The 16723-nt window shown below is 39.3% G+C and overlaps 1 long non-coding RNA gene across 2 annotated transcripts; it reads right to left on the minus strand.

Annotated features, from left to right (window-relative positions):
- Nucleotides 1-889: 889 nt before the first annotated feature.
- On the minus strand, nt 890-14449 carry LOC143634738 (uncharacterized). 2 transcript variants are annotated; one of them, XR_013153920.1, is made up of 3 exons: nt 13974-14449; nt 1412-1481; nt 890-1292 (listed from the first exon to the last, which is right to left on the minus strand). It is a non-coding gene; the product is annotated as an uncharacterized LOC143634738 (long non-coding RNA). The 2 variants fall into 2 exon arrangements; XR_013153919.1 differs by lacking the exon at nt 13974-14449 and adding an exon at nt 1985-2054 and having other exon boundaries at nt 1412-1546.
- Between the last annotated feature and the right edge of the window lie 2274 nt (nt 14450-16723).

Genomic DNA, 16723 nt, shown 5'->3' on the forward strand with positions numbered 1-16723 from the left:
GATTTAATTCGTCTCCATTTTCAAGTTTTTTCATATAGTTGATTCTAGAAATAATTTATATCATCTAAAGTGTTTCGAATTTCAAATCTATAGTTTGACTAGAATTGAAGTATATTTAGAATTGTCTATAATTAGGATGTTTATTTTTCTTAATCACCATTTGAGAATATTACATATTAATGATATTTATACTAATATTACTATCAATCATACCATTCAAAACTTTTGACTTAAAATTAAATATTTTGATAATTTGATTATGTATTTAATTATGTGATATTTGAAAATCCAACTAAATATGTTATAGAAACATTTCTAAATAAGGAATGGTGTATTGAAATTTGTTAATGATATAAAAAATGATATGTTGAAACATAGTATATATCTTATTGAAATACACTCCTAAATATAGAAAAATGGTGACTTCTAATTTTCATAAATTATGCATTTTATTATTCTTATAAATATTATGAAATTAAAGTTTTTCTAATTTTACATTGTTTTACAAAAATAAAGAACTTCGTATTTATTATTTAAGTTATATTCAAATATGCATTCCTCACATTGTGTTCATCACCTGCATCTTTAGATACTGTTTGCAAACAATTGTTTATACAATATGTATTAATTTAAGATATCTTACCATCACAATTCAATGTTTTGTACACAACTAATGTTTAATTGTTTTATTAATTTCAGAGTTCAATGGAGGTTCAACTTTCATTGTGCATAATGAATTTGATGTTCTCAAAACCATTACATGTATCGTAAAGGTTAGGGTTTAATTAAAAGTTTGTTCCTTGAAGGATAATATAAATGCCAATGAGGACTTCTTAATTGAGATGACGATAATGGATGAATTGGTAAGATCACATATCTTTGTTTTTATGATTAAATTAGTTGGTAGACCCGCCGCGTTGCGGCGGGGTTTTAGACAATCGTTTACACATGTGGCTTGCATAACTCATGTTTCACATAATACGCTAAGCCAACTTTTGACTTACACGAATGTCACATACATTTACAATATTTACAAAAAACTATAAAACATTAGTGAACAAAATATGGAAAAATCTTTACATAAACAAAGCTATTCATCACTTATTTACTTGTATTACTCCCACAATTTAAGGTTGATTAGTAGCTCAAGGTCCTTTTTTTTTACTTTCATTCAAGTTCCCTTTTAATCGAGACACCTTAATTTGCTCCAACATCATTCTTAACTTTCAAAAGCGTGTTCCTTGTTATTCAGTCACTTTCATCTCCCACAACTCCTGATGACACTTAAAAGACTGTCACAACACAACGTGATACAATCATGTATATATCAATCAATAACAATATACAAATGTTTAGACGTATAAGAAAAATTATAAACAATATTCAGATTCGTTGAACATGTAAAACTTACACAAAGTGGCACGATCAGTGAGTACCCAAGATGCTATGCAGTCGGTAGTGTCGCTACCCGAAACATAAGACTGTTCTAACTTAATAAGGTCAAACCTTGTATATTTCCTGATTTCAATTTCACAATCTACACAAACTTCTTTGTTTTAGATCTCCTACATGTTCTTATTCCAAATAATGCTTGTATGGTAAAAATATGTATCCACCTATTTAACAAAAAAATTAACTAACTTTAATTTTAAAGTAACAGAAGAATTCATATGACTTACTACAGTTAATGCTACAGTTAATGTTGACTTTTTTGTTTACCTGCAAAAAAACAGTGATGGAAGAAGTCCATAAGAATCAATATCAGTTCTGGAAACCCTTTAGCTTGCATGGAATCTCTTACTCTAAATTTTAGATGAGCATTCCATTATTCCAAGTTCCAACACCATTTTGCCCAGATTCTGTTATCCATTTAAGCAATGGAATATAAAAATCATCACCAACTTATCGCATGCACGTTCATGAAATCACACCTTAACCTGAAAACAAAATTATACATCAAACCTCCTACACCTATAAACAACACACATATAATTCAAGGAAATGAAGCAATCGCTAGAAGAGCCAATCTTTTATTCACAAAACTAAAAAACAATAACATATTAAATTTGTCACACCTTCAAAATCCACTAACGGAGTTTTACCGTCAGAGGGTGTGAACTAACAGGATCGGAATCATCAGTTATAATCAAACCATAAAAACGTTTAAATGAAAATAAGTGCGGAAGCGTAAAACCATAGAAACAATGTTACGTCACGCAGGACGATTTAAAACCAATGATAACAGTTAAAAGTAAGTTTGCATAGTTAAAAGTTTATCAAGCAATGCATGTTCCTAAACCGCGCGCCCGCCTCGGCTACCTGAGAATAACATACTAAAAGTGTCAACACAAGGTTGGTGAGTTCACAAGTTATATAAAAATAAATCTTTAGCGTTTGCGTTCAGCGTTTTGCGTTACAGCGTTACAGCGTCACAGCGTTTTGCGTTACAGCGTTTTGCGTTACAGATAGTGTTATGTCAATTATATATCGATAGGTAGCTAGTCTATACAACAAGTATTACTAAGTGTTCGACATCGAAGCTGACTCGTTTATTAAGTGCCTTGTCACCAGGTCATCCAGACCATGGTACGTGTTAGCCAAAATTACACCCGCTCGACCTCCAGTCGAGTTTAGCGTTGGGTGGGGTTTGTCAAACCCAGTAGTACTACTCAACAGTGACTCACTATTCCAAATATTAACCGGTTCGATGTGTAGGACTTCAATTGTTTCGTTGCCACTTAGCCTATACAAGTGATATATAATTTATAACAAAATCTTAAATGCGTTGTGGAGTATGTTATCTCCCCCAAGTGAAAAGCGTTTGAAAACAGTTTAGAGAGGGGAAAGTGAAACTCACTGTTTGCGAAGAATTTCCCAAATTAAATCACCAAGATGCGCGTCACAGAAAAACTCTCTCTAGCGTTCTAAAACAACAAATAGATTTTTCTAAGTGTCGGAATATTATCGAGTCTCTAGACCCGGCACATAATACCTATGCACATAACATGTTTCGTGTTTCGTTTGTGAATCGTGTGTGACTTTAACCAGTGTATTTGTGACACATTACATGTGTAAGCAATCATATACGTGTCATGTATTCATAAAGTACATCACTATCAATTATTCCCCGTAAGGGCATTTTGGTCGACAAATAACAATTAACTAGCCATTATTCCCCATGAGGGCAATTTGGTCAAATCATGGCAAACAATTAGCAATTATTCCCTGCAAGGTATTTTGGTCAACAAATAACAATTAACTAGCCAGTATCATGTTTCATGCATTTTTACACAACTCAGCAGCTAGTTTCACCGAGACAGAAATCCTACTAGAAAGATTGTACTATTTCACCGATCATAGCATCTCAATTAATTTACCAAAAATCATCACAGAAGCACATATGTCTTAGGTTTCCAGAACCTATTTAATTATATTTTTAATCCACATAGTTTTCTCAAAATCATCAAATCATTACAGCAAACTCATAACAGTCAAATTCATGCGCAACAGAATGTTATTTGTAATTCCAGTTAAACGAAAGATCCAATAAACGCAAGACCACTTGGGTTAGGTTTCTAACTCAATAAGTCAACTTCCAGAAGTGGAACCACCCAATTGGTCTTGTAGTTCATGAGATATAACATTTACAAAACAACCTAACAGTAGGTCTAACAGCTCATCTTTGCACAACGTTTTTGTAAAATCATAAAAGTTAACTTCTACTTGTCCAAAAATTACAAATTTATACTTTATAGAAACTAGACTCAACCTAGTTTACTGTAGTACCAATAATCTCAACCAATTTTCAGGTTTACACTTCGTTACAGTCACTTAAACATCATATACACATTCTGTCCAGAAACTGTCTGCATCCAAACTCAACATAATAACAATCTATGAACTATCATGCATTCATATAACACTCTAGACTCCATAAACACCATCCATGCACATCAATTACCCATTACATACATGATTAGGGTTTTTGTTTGAACTCAAATCATAGACACAACAATCAACATGTAACAACATCAATACTAGTTATCAATCATCATTAATTCAACAACAATCATGTTTAACACACACCATACAAGAAATCGGCTGCTTAGGGTTTGTTATTAACCCAACAAACATCAAAATCAAGTAACAAGAATGTATAGGATAATCAATTATACCTTCCTAGCACCTAATTCTTCAATCAAAGCTTGAAATTGATGGTGTATTTGTGTGTGTATGTCGACGGCAGCCAAGGGAGCAAAGGGAATGGGGGCTGATCGGTTTTGAGTGGGGAAAGAAAAGAATAGTTAGGGTTTAGTTAATGATGTATTTATAAACATAACATGTTACATTCAAGTCCCTCCACTTCTAAGTATTACTTTTCTAGCCTAACTAACATGTTTACATCTTGAGTTAACGTTTATAATCATGTTATCACATAACACATAAGTCTAACACATAATTATCACATAATTACTGTTTTGACGTTTTTCGTTTATTCATCAATCGTTTGCGTCACCTCGTTTGCGTTTCGGTGCAACTCCCGAAAGACTACACATGTAGTAAGTGTTAAGCGTCATTTAAACCCTAGTTTAAATGTAATGAGGTGTGCGTTATAGATTCAATGATCTTAAGTTTGAATTGACGGAGTTGAGTTAACGGAGTTAACCTGAAATTGACGATTGTCACATCATTCCCATGTTAAAGAATTTTCGTCCCGAAAATTTGAGTCAAGTCGTGATGAGTGTCTGAAAAAGTAAGAAAAATTTTCAGTTTGTCATATCATCCCCTAGTAGAAAGAAATTTCGTCCCGAAATTTAATTCATACCTCCGGTGATTTCTGACGGTTTGCCGGGTTTCGCGGTTTTCTGTGTTTGGTTAGCCCTTCAAAAAGGTGAGGATACTTTTTCATCATTTGATCCTCGCGTTCCCACGTGAACTCCGGTCCACATCTCGAGTTCCATCGAACCTTAACGATTGGAATTTTACTGTGCTTAAGCGTTTTGGTTTCCCAATCCAAAACCTCGACTGGTTCCTCAATGAAACGTAACTATTCATCAACTTGTAGTTCATCCAAAGGGACTACTTGGGTTTCATCAGATAGGCATTTCTTCAAATTGGATACGTGAAAAACATTGTGTACGCCACCGAGTTCCGTTGGTAGGTCCAGTCGGTACGCCACTGGACTAACGCGCTCAGTTATCCGGTAAGGACCAACATATCGTGGTTGAGTTTGTTTCGCTTACCAAAGCGAACCACACCTTTTCAAGGTGAGACTTTGAGTAACACTCGATCGTTCACTTGAAATTCGAGAGGCTTTCGGCGCTTGTCGGCGTAACTCTTTTGACGATCTCGTGCTGCTGCCATGCGATTTCGGATTTGTACAATCTTTTCCGAAGTTTCGAGTACCAGTTCTGGACCAGTGATTTGGCTGTCACCCACCTCTGCCCAGCAGAGTGGTGATCGACACTTCCATCCGTACAGCGCTTCAAACGTCGCTGCTTTAATACTTGCGTGGTAGCTGTTATTATACGAAAACTCTACCAAATGTAAGTGAGGTTCCCAACTTTTTCCGAAATCCAATACGCAGGCACGCAACATATCCTCCAGGGTTTGAATAGTCCGTTCACTTTGCCCATCCGTCTGAGGATGGTATGCTGTGCTCATATCAAGACGGGTGCCTAGTGCGCTTTACAGTGACTTCCAAAAGTGCGAAGTGAAACGAGAATCTCGATCGTAAATGATCGAGACAGGCACTCCGTGTCTAGATACCACTTCTTTCATGTAAGCACGAGTTAGTCTTTCCATTTTGTCCGATTCCTTAATCGCTAAGAAGTGTGTAGACTTAGTCAACCGGTCAACGATCACCCAGATGGTATCGCATCCCGTCGGTGTCTTCGGTAAACCCGTGATAAAATCCATTGAGATGTGTTCCCATTTCCACATTGGGAGTTCCGGTTGTTGCAGTAGACCAGATGGTTTCTGGTATTCTATTTTGACTCTGGCACAAGTCAAGCATTTGCTCACGTAGGTGGCAATGTCAGCTTTCATGTTCGGCCACCAGTAAAGTGCCTTTAAATCATGATATATTTTATCTGAGCCAGGGTGGATAGAATATTGGGACTTGTGTGCTTCGTCCATCACCAGAGTTCTCAACTCTCCGTACCGTGGAACCCAAATCCGGTTCTCAAAATATCGGACCCCGTCCGATCTGGTTTCAAGTTGCTTGTTCATGCCCCGCATGAGTTCCGATGGAAGATTATCATCTTTCAAAGCTTCAAGTTGCGCATCGCGAATCTGATCGGGTAAGCTGGCATGAATCATGAGTTGCAATGCTCTCACCCGTCTGGGTTTATCTGTTTCTTTTCTGCTAAGGGCGTCGGCCACTACATTGGCCTTGCCAGGGTGGTACTTGATGGCACAATCATAATCTTTGAGAAGCTCGACCCAACGGCACTGTCGCATGTTCAGCTTCTTCTGATCGTAGATATGTTGGAGACTCTTGTGGTCGGTGTAAATGGTAAACTTGGTACCGTACAAGTAATGCCTCCATATCTTAAGAGCAAACACCACAGCTCCGAGTTCCAAATCATGGGTCGTGTAGTTCTTCTCGTGAACCCGTAGTTGTCGAGAGGCGTAGGCTATAACCTTCTCGAGTTGCATCAGCACACAACCAAGACCTTGTATCGATGCGTCACAGTGTACCTCGAAATTTTCCATTCCCTCGGGGAGGGCTAGAATAGGGGCGCTACAAAGCTTGGTTTTCAACAGTTGAAAAGCGGATTCTTGCGCGTCACCCCAATTGTACTTAGTGCCTTTGTGAGTCAAAGCGGTGAGGGGTTGAGCAATCTTTAAAAATCCCTCGATAAAACGCCGGTAGTAGCCGGCCAGTCCTAGGAATTGCCGCACCTCAGTCGGAGTCTTAGGTGCTTCCCAGTTTTTGATGGCCCCTACCTTACCGGGATCGACATGGATACCATTCCCGTTGATCACATGTCCTAAAAAGTGAACTTCGCGAAGCCAAATTTCACATTTCGAGAGTTTAGCATAGAGTTGTTCCTTCTTCAATAACTCCAGAATTACCCTTAAGTGTTCTTCATGGTTAGCTTCGTTCTTGGAGTAGACGAGAATATCGTCAATGAACACAATCACAAACTTGTCGAGGTACGCCTTGCATACTCGATTCATGAGATCCATAAATACGGCTGGTGCGTTGGTTAGGCCAAAAGGCATAACCGAAAACTCGTAGTGACCATACCGTGTTATGAAAGCCGTCTTTGAGATATCTTCTTCGCGCACTCTCAGTTGGTGGTAACCGGATCGCAGATCGATCTTCGAGTCCTTGAAGCTGGTCAAACAAATCATCGATTCGGGGTAAAGGATAACGGTTCTTGACCGTCGCCTTGTTCAACTCCCGGTAGTCGATGCACATGCGGAAAGTCTCGTCCTTCTTTCGGACAAACAAGACAGGGGCTCCCCATGGCGATGAGCTAGGTCGGATAAAACCCTTATCCAACAAATCTTGCAGCTGAGTGGACAACTCCTGAAGTTCCGCCGGTGCGAGCCGATACGGGGCTCGTGCTATGGGTGCTGCACCGGGTGTCAACTCGATTTGGAATTCGACTTGACGTATAGGAGGGAGTCCAGGCAAATCCTCCGGGAAAACTTCCGGAAAATCTCGCACAACCGGTATATCTTCAATTCGCTTCTCCTCCGCGGGTTTCTCAACAATCTGCGCCAAAATTGCCGGATGACCCTTTCGTAGATACTTCTGCGCCTTCATAAGGGTAATGACGCTGGTGGTCATGTCGCTTCTCTCACCTCGGACCGAAACGATCTCGCCGGAAGGGGTAGTGATGTGAACTATCTTATCGTGACATATGATCTCCGCTCGGTTCTCGGATAACCAGTCCATGCCGACCACGACATCGAAACTACTAATCGTATAAGGAATAAGGTCGATATCAAAGACATGACCTGACAGTTTTAACTTACATCCCGCTAGTACATGAGTCGTTACTATAGTCTTACCGTCAGCTAATTCAACAGGAAACTTAGCATCTAACGGTGTTGGAGTTAAGTCTAAGAGTTGGCTAAAGGCTTTTGACACAAAACTCCTATCAGCTCCAGTGTCAAACAATACAGAAGCAAAACAATCGTTTACAGGGAACTTACCAGTCACCACGTGCGGATCATTGCGGGCTTGACCCGACCCAATCACAAAAGCTCTTCCCTTGCCATTGCTTCCAACATTACTGCCACTTCCATTACCCCCATTGTTGCCGTTCTGTTTCAGCTTGGGACAATCTTTCTTGAAATGACCTTCCTGCCCACATTCGTAACATCCCTTCGTCGTCATAGGTGGTTTAGGAGCACCCGTTGCCGCAAGGTCTCCTCTACATTCCTTCGCCTGGTGACCCATCTTTCCGCATCTCTGACACTTGACACGGTTACACGGGCCAACATGATGATAGTTGCACCTATTGCACTTCGGATATTTTCCAGCATATCCGCTCGAACCCTGCCCGCTACCGTTGTTATTGTTGTTGTGACTTTGATTGTTAAAGCTCCGAGTGAATTCGGGCTTACGGTAGTGTTGTTGCGGTGGGAGGTTCGAGGACGAGGATCTGGTGTTGTCAAACTTCCTCTTTCCGCTGCTCGGGTTGCTGTTGCTGTGGTTGTCATTGCTCTGGTTGTCACGGGCCTTAGTGGTTGAACCCCTAGGTGGTAACGCACCTTGGGTCACAGCCTGATCCGTCAGTTTGTGAGCTAAACGGATCGCTTGTTGTATCGTGGCTGGTCTGGAAGACGTCACCATACCCTGAATCTGCGGTGCGAACCCATCGATATACATCTCAATTCTCTTACTCGGCGGATCCACCATCCGCGGACACATCACCGCTAACTCGTGAGAACGGGTAGTGTAGGCTTCGATTTCCGAACCCACCATCTTTAATGACCAAAACTCTGACTCTAACTTTGCAATATCCTCCCTAGGACAGTATTCTTCTCGCATCATGTTCTTGAACTCCTCTCAGTTCATAGCGTTAGCCAGTTCCAATCCAAGAATTTGCACATTTGCACATCGTCTAGGGACACCTCTGAGTGTGCCTCTGGCTCAGCCGGTTCTTCCTCCGGTTCCACTTCGGGTTTCTCCTCGGAATCTTCCTCGGGCTCCTCTTCGGGATCTTCTTCAGGTTCCTCTTCAGGCTCTGCCTCGGGCTCGGCCTCAGACTCTGCCTCAGGTTCGGCTGCGTTCTGAGCAAGTTGCATTTGTAAGACATCGCAACGCTCTAAAGCTATCTCGGTTCGGGTCCTCGCTACTTGGAGTTGCTCTTGCAAGTCTATCATCTCGGCTTGCATCTTCCTCATAATCTTCATCTGTTGATCACTAGCCTCTTGCATTTCCTTCATTGCCGCTGCCATGCGGGCAATCTCCTCCTTAGTCTCGGTTCCGTCTTTTAACAGTCCGGAAACGTTCGCTCTCGTATAGCGCATGTAACCAACATCACGCTCCAAACAAGAAACAACAGCTGCGAGAACTCGCTCTACAGGTTCGGTTATGGGTGGTAGGGTGTTGGGATAAGCAGGATGGTTCTGGTGAGGTAACGGGGGAACTTGTTCGCGATAGACCATACGTCTGATCATGTTAGGGTACCAATCCCAGCTAACGTCGTTTTCGTATATGCCTCCGGATAGGCGGTACCTCTTCGGTGCGGGAGCTTCGAGTTCCGGGACTACACGGGGTGGCGATGCGGTAGGTAACTGCGGTTCCTTCCCGTGAGCATACGTCATCGAATCGGATGATGATGAGGGTGGCGTCGACATTCCTACAGGTAAGCCGTGTATGCGCGCGCATATGAGTGAAAGAGGTGAAGAGATAAGATTACAAGACTACACAAACCTATGCAGTGTGTATCATTATAACTAATGGGTCGTCGCGGTTATAGTCTAGTATGCATGCAGCTTCTAGTTCGCTATAACCAATGGCTCTGATACAAATCTGTCACACCCTCAAAATCCACTAACGGAGTTTTACCGTCAGAGGGTGTGAACTAACAGGATCGGAATCATCAGTTATAATCAAACCATAAAAACGTTTAAATGAAAATAAGTGCGGAAGCGTAAAACCATAAAAACAATGTTACGTCACGCAGGACGATTTAAAACCAATGATAAAAGTTAAAAGTAAGTATGCATAGTTAAAAGTTTATCAAGCAATGCATGTTCCTAAACCGCGCGCCCGCCTCGGCTACCTGAGAATAACATACTAAAAGTGTCAACACAAGGTTGGTGAGATCACAAGTTATATAAAAATAAATCGTTTAACGTTTGCGTTCAGCGTTTTGCGTTACAACGTTACAGCGTTACAGCGTCACAGCGTTTTGCGTTACAGCGTTTTGCGTTACAGCGTTTTGCGTTACAGATAGTGTTATGTCAATTATATATCGATAGGTAGCTAGTCTATACAACAAGTATTACTAAGTGTTCGACACCGAAGCTGACTCGTTTATTAGGTGCCTTGTCACCAGGTCATCTAGACCATGGTACGTGTTAGCCAAAATTACACCCGCTCGACCTCCAGTCGAGTTTAGCGTTGGGTGGGGTTTGTCAAACCCAGAAGTACTACTCAACAGTGACTCGCTATTCCAAATATTAACTGGTTCGATGTGTTGCCACTTAGCCTTTACAAGTGATATATAATTTATAACAAAATCTTAAATGCGTTGTGGAGTATGTTATCTCCCCCAAGTGAAAAGCGTTTGAAAACAGTTTAAAGAGGGGAAAGTGAAACTCACTGTTTGCGAAGAATTTCCCAAATTAAATCACCAAGATGCGCGTCACAGAAAAACTCTCTCTAGCGTTCTAAAACAACAAAGAGATTTTTCTAAGTGTCGGAATATTATCGAGTCTCTAGACCCGGCACATAATACCTATGCACATAACATGTTTCGTGTTTCGTTTGTGAATCGTGTGTAACTTTAACCAGTGTATTTGTGACACATTACATGTGTAAGCAATCATATACGTGTCATGTATTCATAAAGTACATCACTATCAATTATTCCCCGTAAGGGCATTTTGGTCGACAAATAACAATTAACTAGCCATTATTCCCCATGAGGGCAATTTGGTCAAATCATGGCAATCAATTAGCAATTATTCCCCGCAAGGGTATTTTGGTCAACAAATAACAATTAACTAGCCAGTATCATGTTTCATGCATTTTTACACAACTCAGCAGCTAGTTTCACCGAGACAGAAATCCTACTAGAAAGATTGTACTATTTCACCGATCATAGCATCTCAATTAATTTACCAAAAATCATCACAGAAGCACATATGTCTTAGGTTTCCAAAACATATTTAATTATATTTTTATTCCACATAGTTTTATCAAAATCATCAAATCATTACAGCAAACTCATAACAGTCAAATTCATGCGCAACAGAATGTTATTTATAATTCCCGTTAAACGAAAGATCCAATAAACGCAAGACCACTTGGGTTAGGTTTCTAACTCAATAAGTCAACTTCCAGAAGTGGAACCAACCCAATTGGTCTCGTAGTTCATGAGATATAACATTTACAAAACAACCTAACAGCAGGTCTAACAGCTCAGCTTTGCACAACGTTTTTGTAAAATCATAAAAGTTAACTTCTACTTGTCCAAAAATTACAAATTTATACTTTATAGAAACTAGACTCAACCTAGTTTACTGAAGTACCAATAATCTCAACCAAATTTCACGTTTACACTTCGTTATAGTCACTTAAACATCATATACACATTCTGTCCAGAAACTGTCTGCATCCAAACTCAACATAATAACAATCTATGAACTATCATGCATTCATATAACACTCTAGACTCCATAAACACCATCCATGTACATCAATTACCCATTACATACATGATTAGGGTTTTTGTTTGAACTCAAATCATAGACACAACAATCAACATGTAACAACATCAATACTAGTTATCAATCATCATTAATTCAACAACAATCATGTTAACACACACCATACAAGAAATCGGCAGCTTAGGGTTTGTTATTAACCCAACAAACATCAAAATCAAGTAACAAGAATGTATAGGATAATCAATTATACCTTCCTAGCACCTAATTCTTCAATCAAAGCTTGAAATTGATGGTGTATTTGTGTGTGTATGTCGACGGCAGCCAAGGGAGCAAAGGGAATGGGGGCTGATCGGTTTTGAGTGGGGAAAGAAAAGAATAGTTAGGGTTTAGTTAATGATGTATTTATAAACATAACATGTTACATTCAAGTCCCTCCACTTCTAAGTCTTACTTTTCTAGCCTAACTAACTTGTTTACATCTTGAGTTAACGTTTTTAATCATGTTATCACATAACACATAAGTCTAACACATAATTATCACATAATTACTGTTTTGACGTTTTTCGTTTATTCATCAATCGTTTGCGTCACCTCGTTTGCGTTTCGGTGCAACTCCCGAAAGACTACACATGTAGTAAGTGTTAAGCGTCATTTAAACCCTAGTTTAAATGTAATGAGGTGTGCGTTATAGATTCAATGATCTTAAGTTTGAATTGACGGAGTTGAGTTAACAGAGTTAACCTGAAATTGACGATTGTCACATCATTCCCATGTTAAAGAATTTTCGTCCCGAAAATTTGAGTCAAGTCGTGATGAGTGTCTGAAAAAGTAAGAAAAATTTTCAGTTTGTCATATCATCCCCTAGTAGAAAGAAATTTAATCCCGAAATTTAATTCATACCTCCGGTGATTTCTGACGGTTTGCCGGATTTCGCGGTTTTCTGTGTTTGGTTAGCCCTTCAAAAAGGTGAGGATACTTTTTCATCATTTGATCCTCGCGTTCCCACGTGAACTCCGGTCCACGTCTCGAGTTCCATCGAACCTTAACGATTGGAATTTTACTGTGCTTAAGCGTTTTGGTTTCCCAATCCAAAACCTCGACTGGTTCCTCAATGAAACGTAACTATTCATCAACTTGTAGTTCATCCAAAGGGACTACTTGGGTTTCATCAGATAGGCATTTCTTCAAATTGGATACGTGAAAAACATTGTGTACGCCACCGAGTTCCGTTGGTAGGTCCAGTCGGTACGCCACTGGACCAACGCGCTCAGTTATCCGGTAAGGACTAACATATCGTGGGTTAAGTTTATTTCGCTTACCAAAGCGAACCACACCTTTCCAAGGTGAGACTTTGAGTAATACTCGATCGTTCACTTGAAATTCGAGAGGCTTTCGGCCCTTGTCGGCGTAACTCTTTTGACGATCTCGTGCTGCTGCCATGCGATTTCGGATTTGTACAATCTTTTCCGAAGTTTCGAGTACCAGTTCTGGACCAGTGATTTGGCTGTCACCCACCTCAGTTTGTCATAAAATTGATGACAAAGATAGGAATCAAATAAAGATTGTTCTAAACGTCACTTTTCACCTAATAATCAAAACCAATAAATCTTTTCGCCTCTGTCAATTGAACCGACCCAAGGTCGCAGCCGGGAAAAGACCAACTCACAATCACGGTCCACTGCTGCCACAGACAGCTGTATAGCCGCCAACAACGGTAGGTGGAAAAGGTTTGAATAAACACAATCACTACCACCACTAATGGTTCCGATTCCGAATCGGAACCGACAATGACAGCCCGCCTACAGTTTCCACAGATGACTGTGGACAACAATACCGACAATATAATGGAAAATGTTTACTATCGACAATCACCAACCACAACAGACTATCACCATGACCACTCCAACACGACCAAGGGTTCCTAATCGGAACCAGGAAACGACAGACGAAGGCCAACGCCACCAACGCTATTAGAAAACGGTAATTCCGGCCACCGGGCCACCGCTACGGCCACTTACGTTTCCCAAATGATAGCCGGAATAATCAATTAAACAAATCAAGTAGTCAATCGATGGATTGGTGAATTAATACGAATTCAGAAGTATTACCAGACAAATCTGTAGTTGAAGCGTTGTGGATTGATCAGAGGAAGAAGTTGCCGAATCTTCTTCTAACGCTACTGTGCGGTGTTCGGTGAAGGTGTCACTATGGCAGTAGGTTTCCGAATTCCAATCTTTGGTAGAGAAACGAAGATGAGAATGAAGGACGGAGAGAAGAGAAGTGTAAGGCAGATGATGATGGTGACATTGAAACCCTGGACATTAAAATAAAAGTGAGAAGATGAAAAAGGTGAATAATACGTGTCCCAAGATGTCATACGAAGAAGACGGACACGTAGAAAAGAGAGAGTAGGTACTAAGGACACGTGCAACAGGGACACCCTTGAACAATAGATACAACTTAATGTGCAGAAAGTACAATACAAACAACGTCTAATTAGACATAACTGGTAATGCACTGTACAACCACAGCAGCAGCATGTACAACCTGATGAAGCACAATTCCCCCAATATTGTATATATATAAATAATGTTTAGTACAACGTTCAATTATTTATAAATGGTTTCTTATATGTATTTTGTTATTTTATCATAGGAAAATCGCATTCACTGCCAGGCTATTGTTTTCAAACTTAATATATTCCGTTTCATACAATTTTTTTTATTGAAAACACAAATTTGACAATTTTGAATCCTAGCCTTGAAGTAAATGGTTTTAACTACAACATTATTAATTGTCTAAACAAGTTAGTCTTGAATCAAAACACACATGTCTGTCCATGCAATCAGTTTCATAGTCGGGTTTTTGGTTTCCAATTTACTTCACTTTGTTCGAAAATAGACAAAGAGATCAATTTGAACTCCACTACATGTAACGCCACGAAAATAACGGGTCAAAAATACCAAGTTCAAAATGATAAAGCACCAAAAATGAAAAGTTTTAAACATAAAAATCAAAAATGAAAAATCTGTCACCAGGCCTGATCACGATACGTGACGGCCATAGATCAAACGTCATTGTGTATCGTGATGACGAGGTCTGACAAGGTGACACGTGTCCTGCCACATGTCACCGCGTGGCATAAAGCTATGATAAGGTGACACATGTTTACACGTGTCACCTGGCGGCATTATGTGTTGCCACCTGTCACCAAGTGGCATCGCGTCCGCCACGTGGCGTCACGTGGCAGCCCTAGTGGTGACACACCATGCCTACATCGCGATACGTGATGGCATGATCAAAGGACCATCGCGTATCGCGATGGGTCCCCTGTCTTGCTCATAAATATCGGGTATGAGCATTTCATTTCTCACACCTAATTCACACACAACTTTCTCTCTCTAAAATACTTCTCTCTATAGAAAATAACCTTTCACTATCTCGTAAAACATGTTAGCGACCTCCTCGTTTTCCATAACAAAAAAATCCGACATTATACATCGTAATTCGTGCCATAAACCGACGATACCCCAAAGTACTGGATACAATATCTCGAAGTATGTGCCGACCCAAAACGATCCGATGTTCCGCCTTGAAGTACGTGCCGACCCGAGACGTCCCGACGTTCCGCCTCAAAGTACGTGCCGACCCGAGATGACCCGACGACCCGCCTCGAAGTACTTGCCGACCCGAAACGACCTGACGACCTGCCTTGAAGTGCGTTCCGGCGAGACATGAAGACCAGCGTGCCTCGATTTGCGTACCAAGGAGGTGTTGATCAAGATTCTCGATATACGTGCCGACGTCGAAGTGCTGCCCGAGAATTTAGAAAATAATGAGCCAAACAAGGTAGACATAATGCCCGAATAAAATAATAATAAAATAATAAAGGTTTAGACCCTAGTTAAGGGTATAGTTAATACCTCGAAATTAAACGAAAGAAAATAAAACAAAGAAAGTATAAAGATAAAGATAAAGATAAAAGTATAGATTCTTTGTTATAAATGAAATATAATTATTATTTAAATAGACTTTTAAAAAAGGGGCAATTTCATATATACCTTTACAAATATTAAAAATATCATATATACCCATGGAAAATTAAAAATATCGTATATGCCCTTACAAAGTCATTAATATATCATATATACCCAATTCATTAAAAAATTTAAAAAATGACCATATTACTCTAGTTTGATTAGATGCGAGAAAAGGTTTTACAGTGTAGACCATTTGATGCGACAAATCTTCGAATGGTTTGCATTTTTTAAGAAGTGACGAGAGACGATTTGGTTGTCGTTAAAGGTGAGAAACGTCAATTCAAATTAAAATAATAGCATAGGGTATAAACACATTATATAATATAAAGGGGTAAAATGGTCTATTTTAAAATATAAGCATATATAAAAGTTATTTTTTTTTGAAAAATAACGGTAAAATGGTTATTTATTAAATTATTATTAATTAATAGGGGTATATATGATACTTTAATTGTGTTTATAAGGGCATATATGATATTTTAGTTACTTTGTAAGGGTATATATGATATTTTAAGTTTTGCTTGGTTGTATATGATATTTGTAATGTTTGTAAGGGTATATATGAAATTAATCCTTTAAAAAATAATAAAAGAAAAAGAATGAAGATGTAAATGAAAGAATCTTTATTAATAAATAAAGATAATAGTATCATTTAAAAAAAGTATATTAAATGAATATATATATATATATATATATATATATATTGTTTTTATTATTAATATAAACTAAATGATATATATATATAAGTATACGTTGTTGGAAAATGTGACTTTTAGAAAAGAAAAACATGTTGTACTAAAGGTCCGAATATGAGAATA

Source organism: Bidens hawaiensis, unplaced genomic scaffold (genome assembly GCF_021521415.1).
Source record: "Bidens hawaiensis isolate Kalapana, Puna unplaced genomic scaffold, B.hawaiensis_p1.1 tig00007232_1, whole genome shotgun sequence".
Taxonomy (NCBI): Eukaryota; Viridiplantae; Streptophyta; class Magnoliopsida; order Asterales; family Asteraceae; genus Bidens; species Bidens hawaiensis.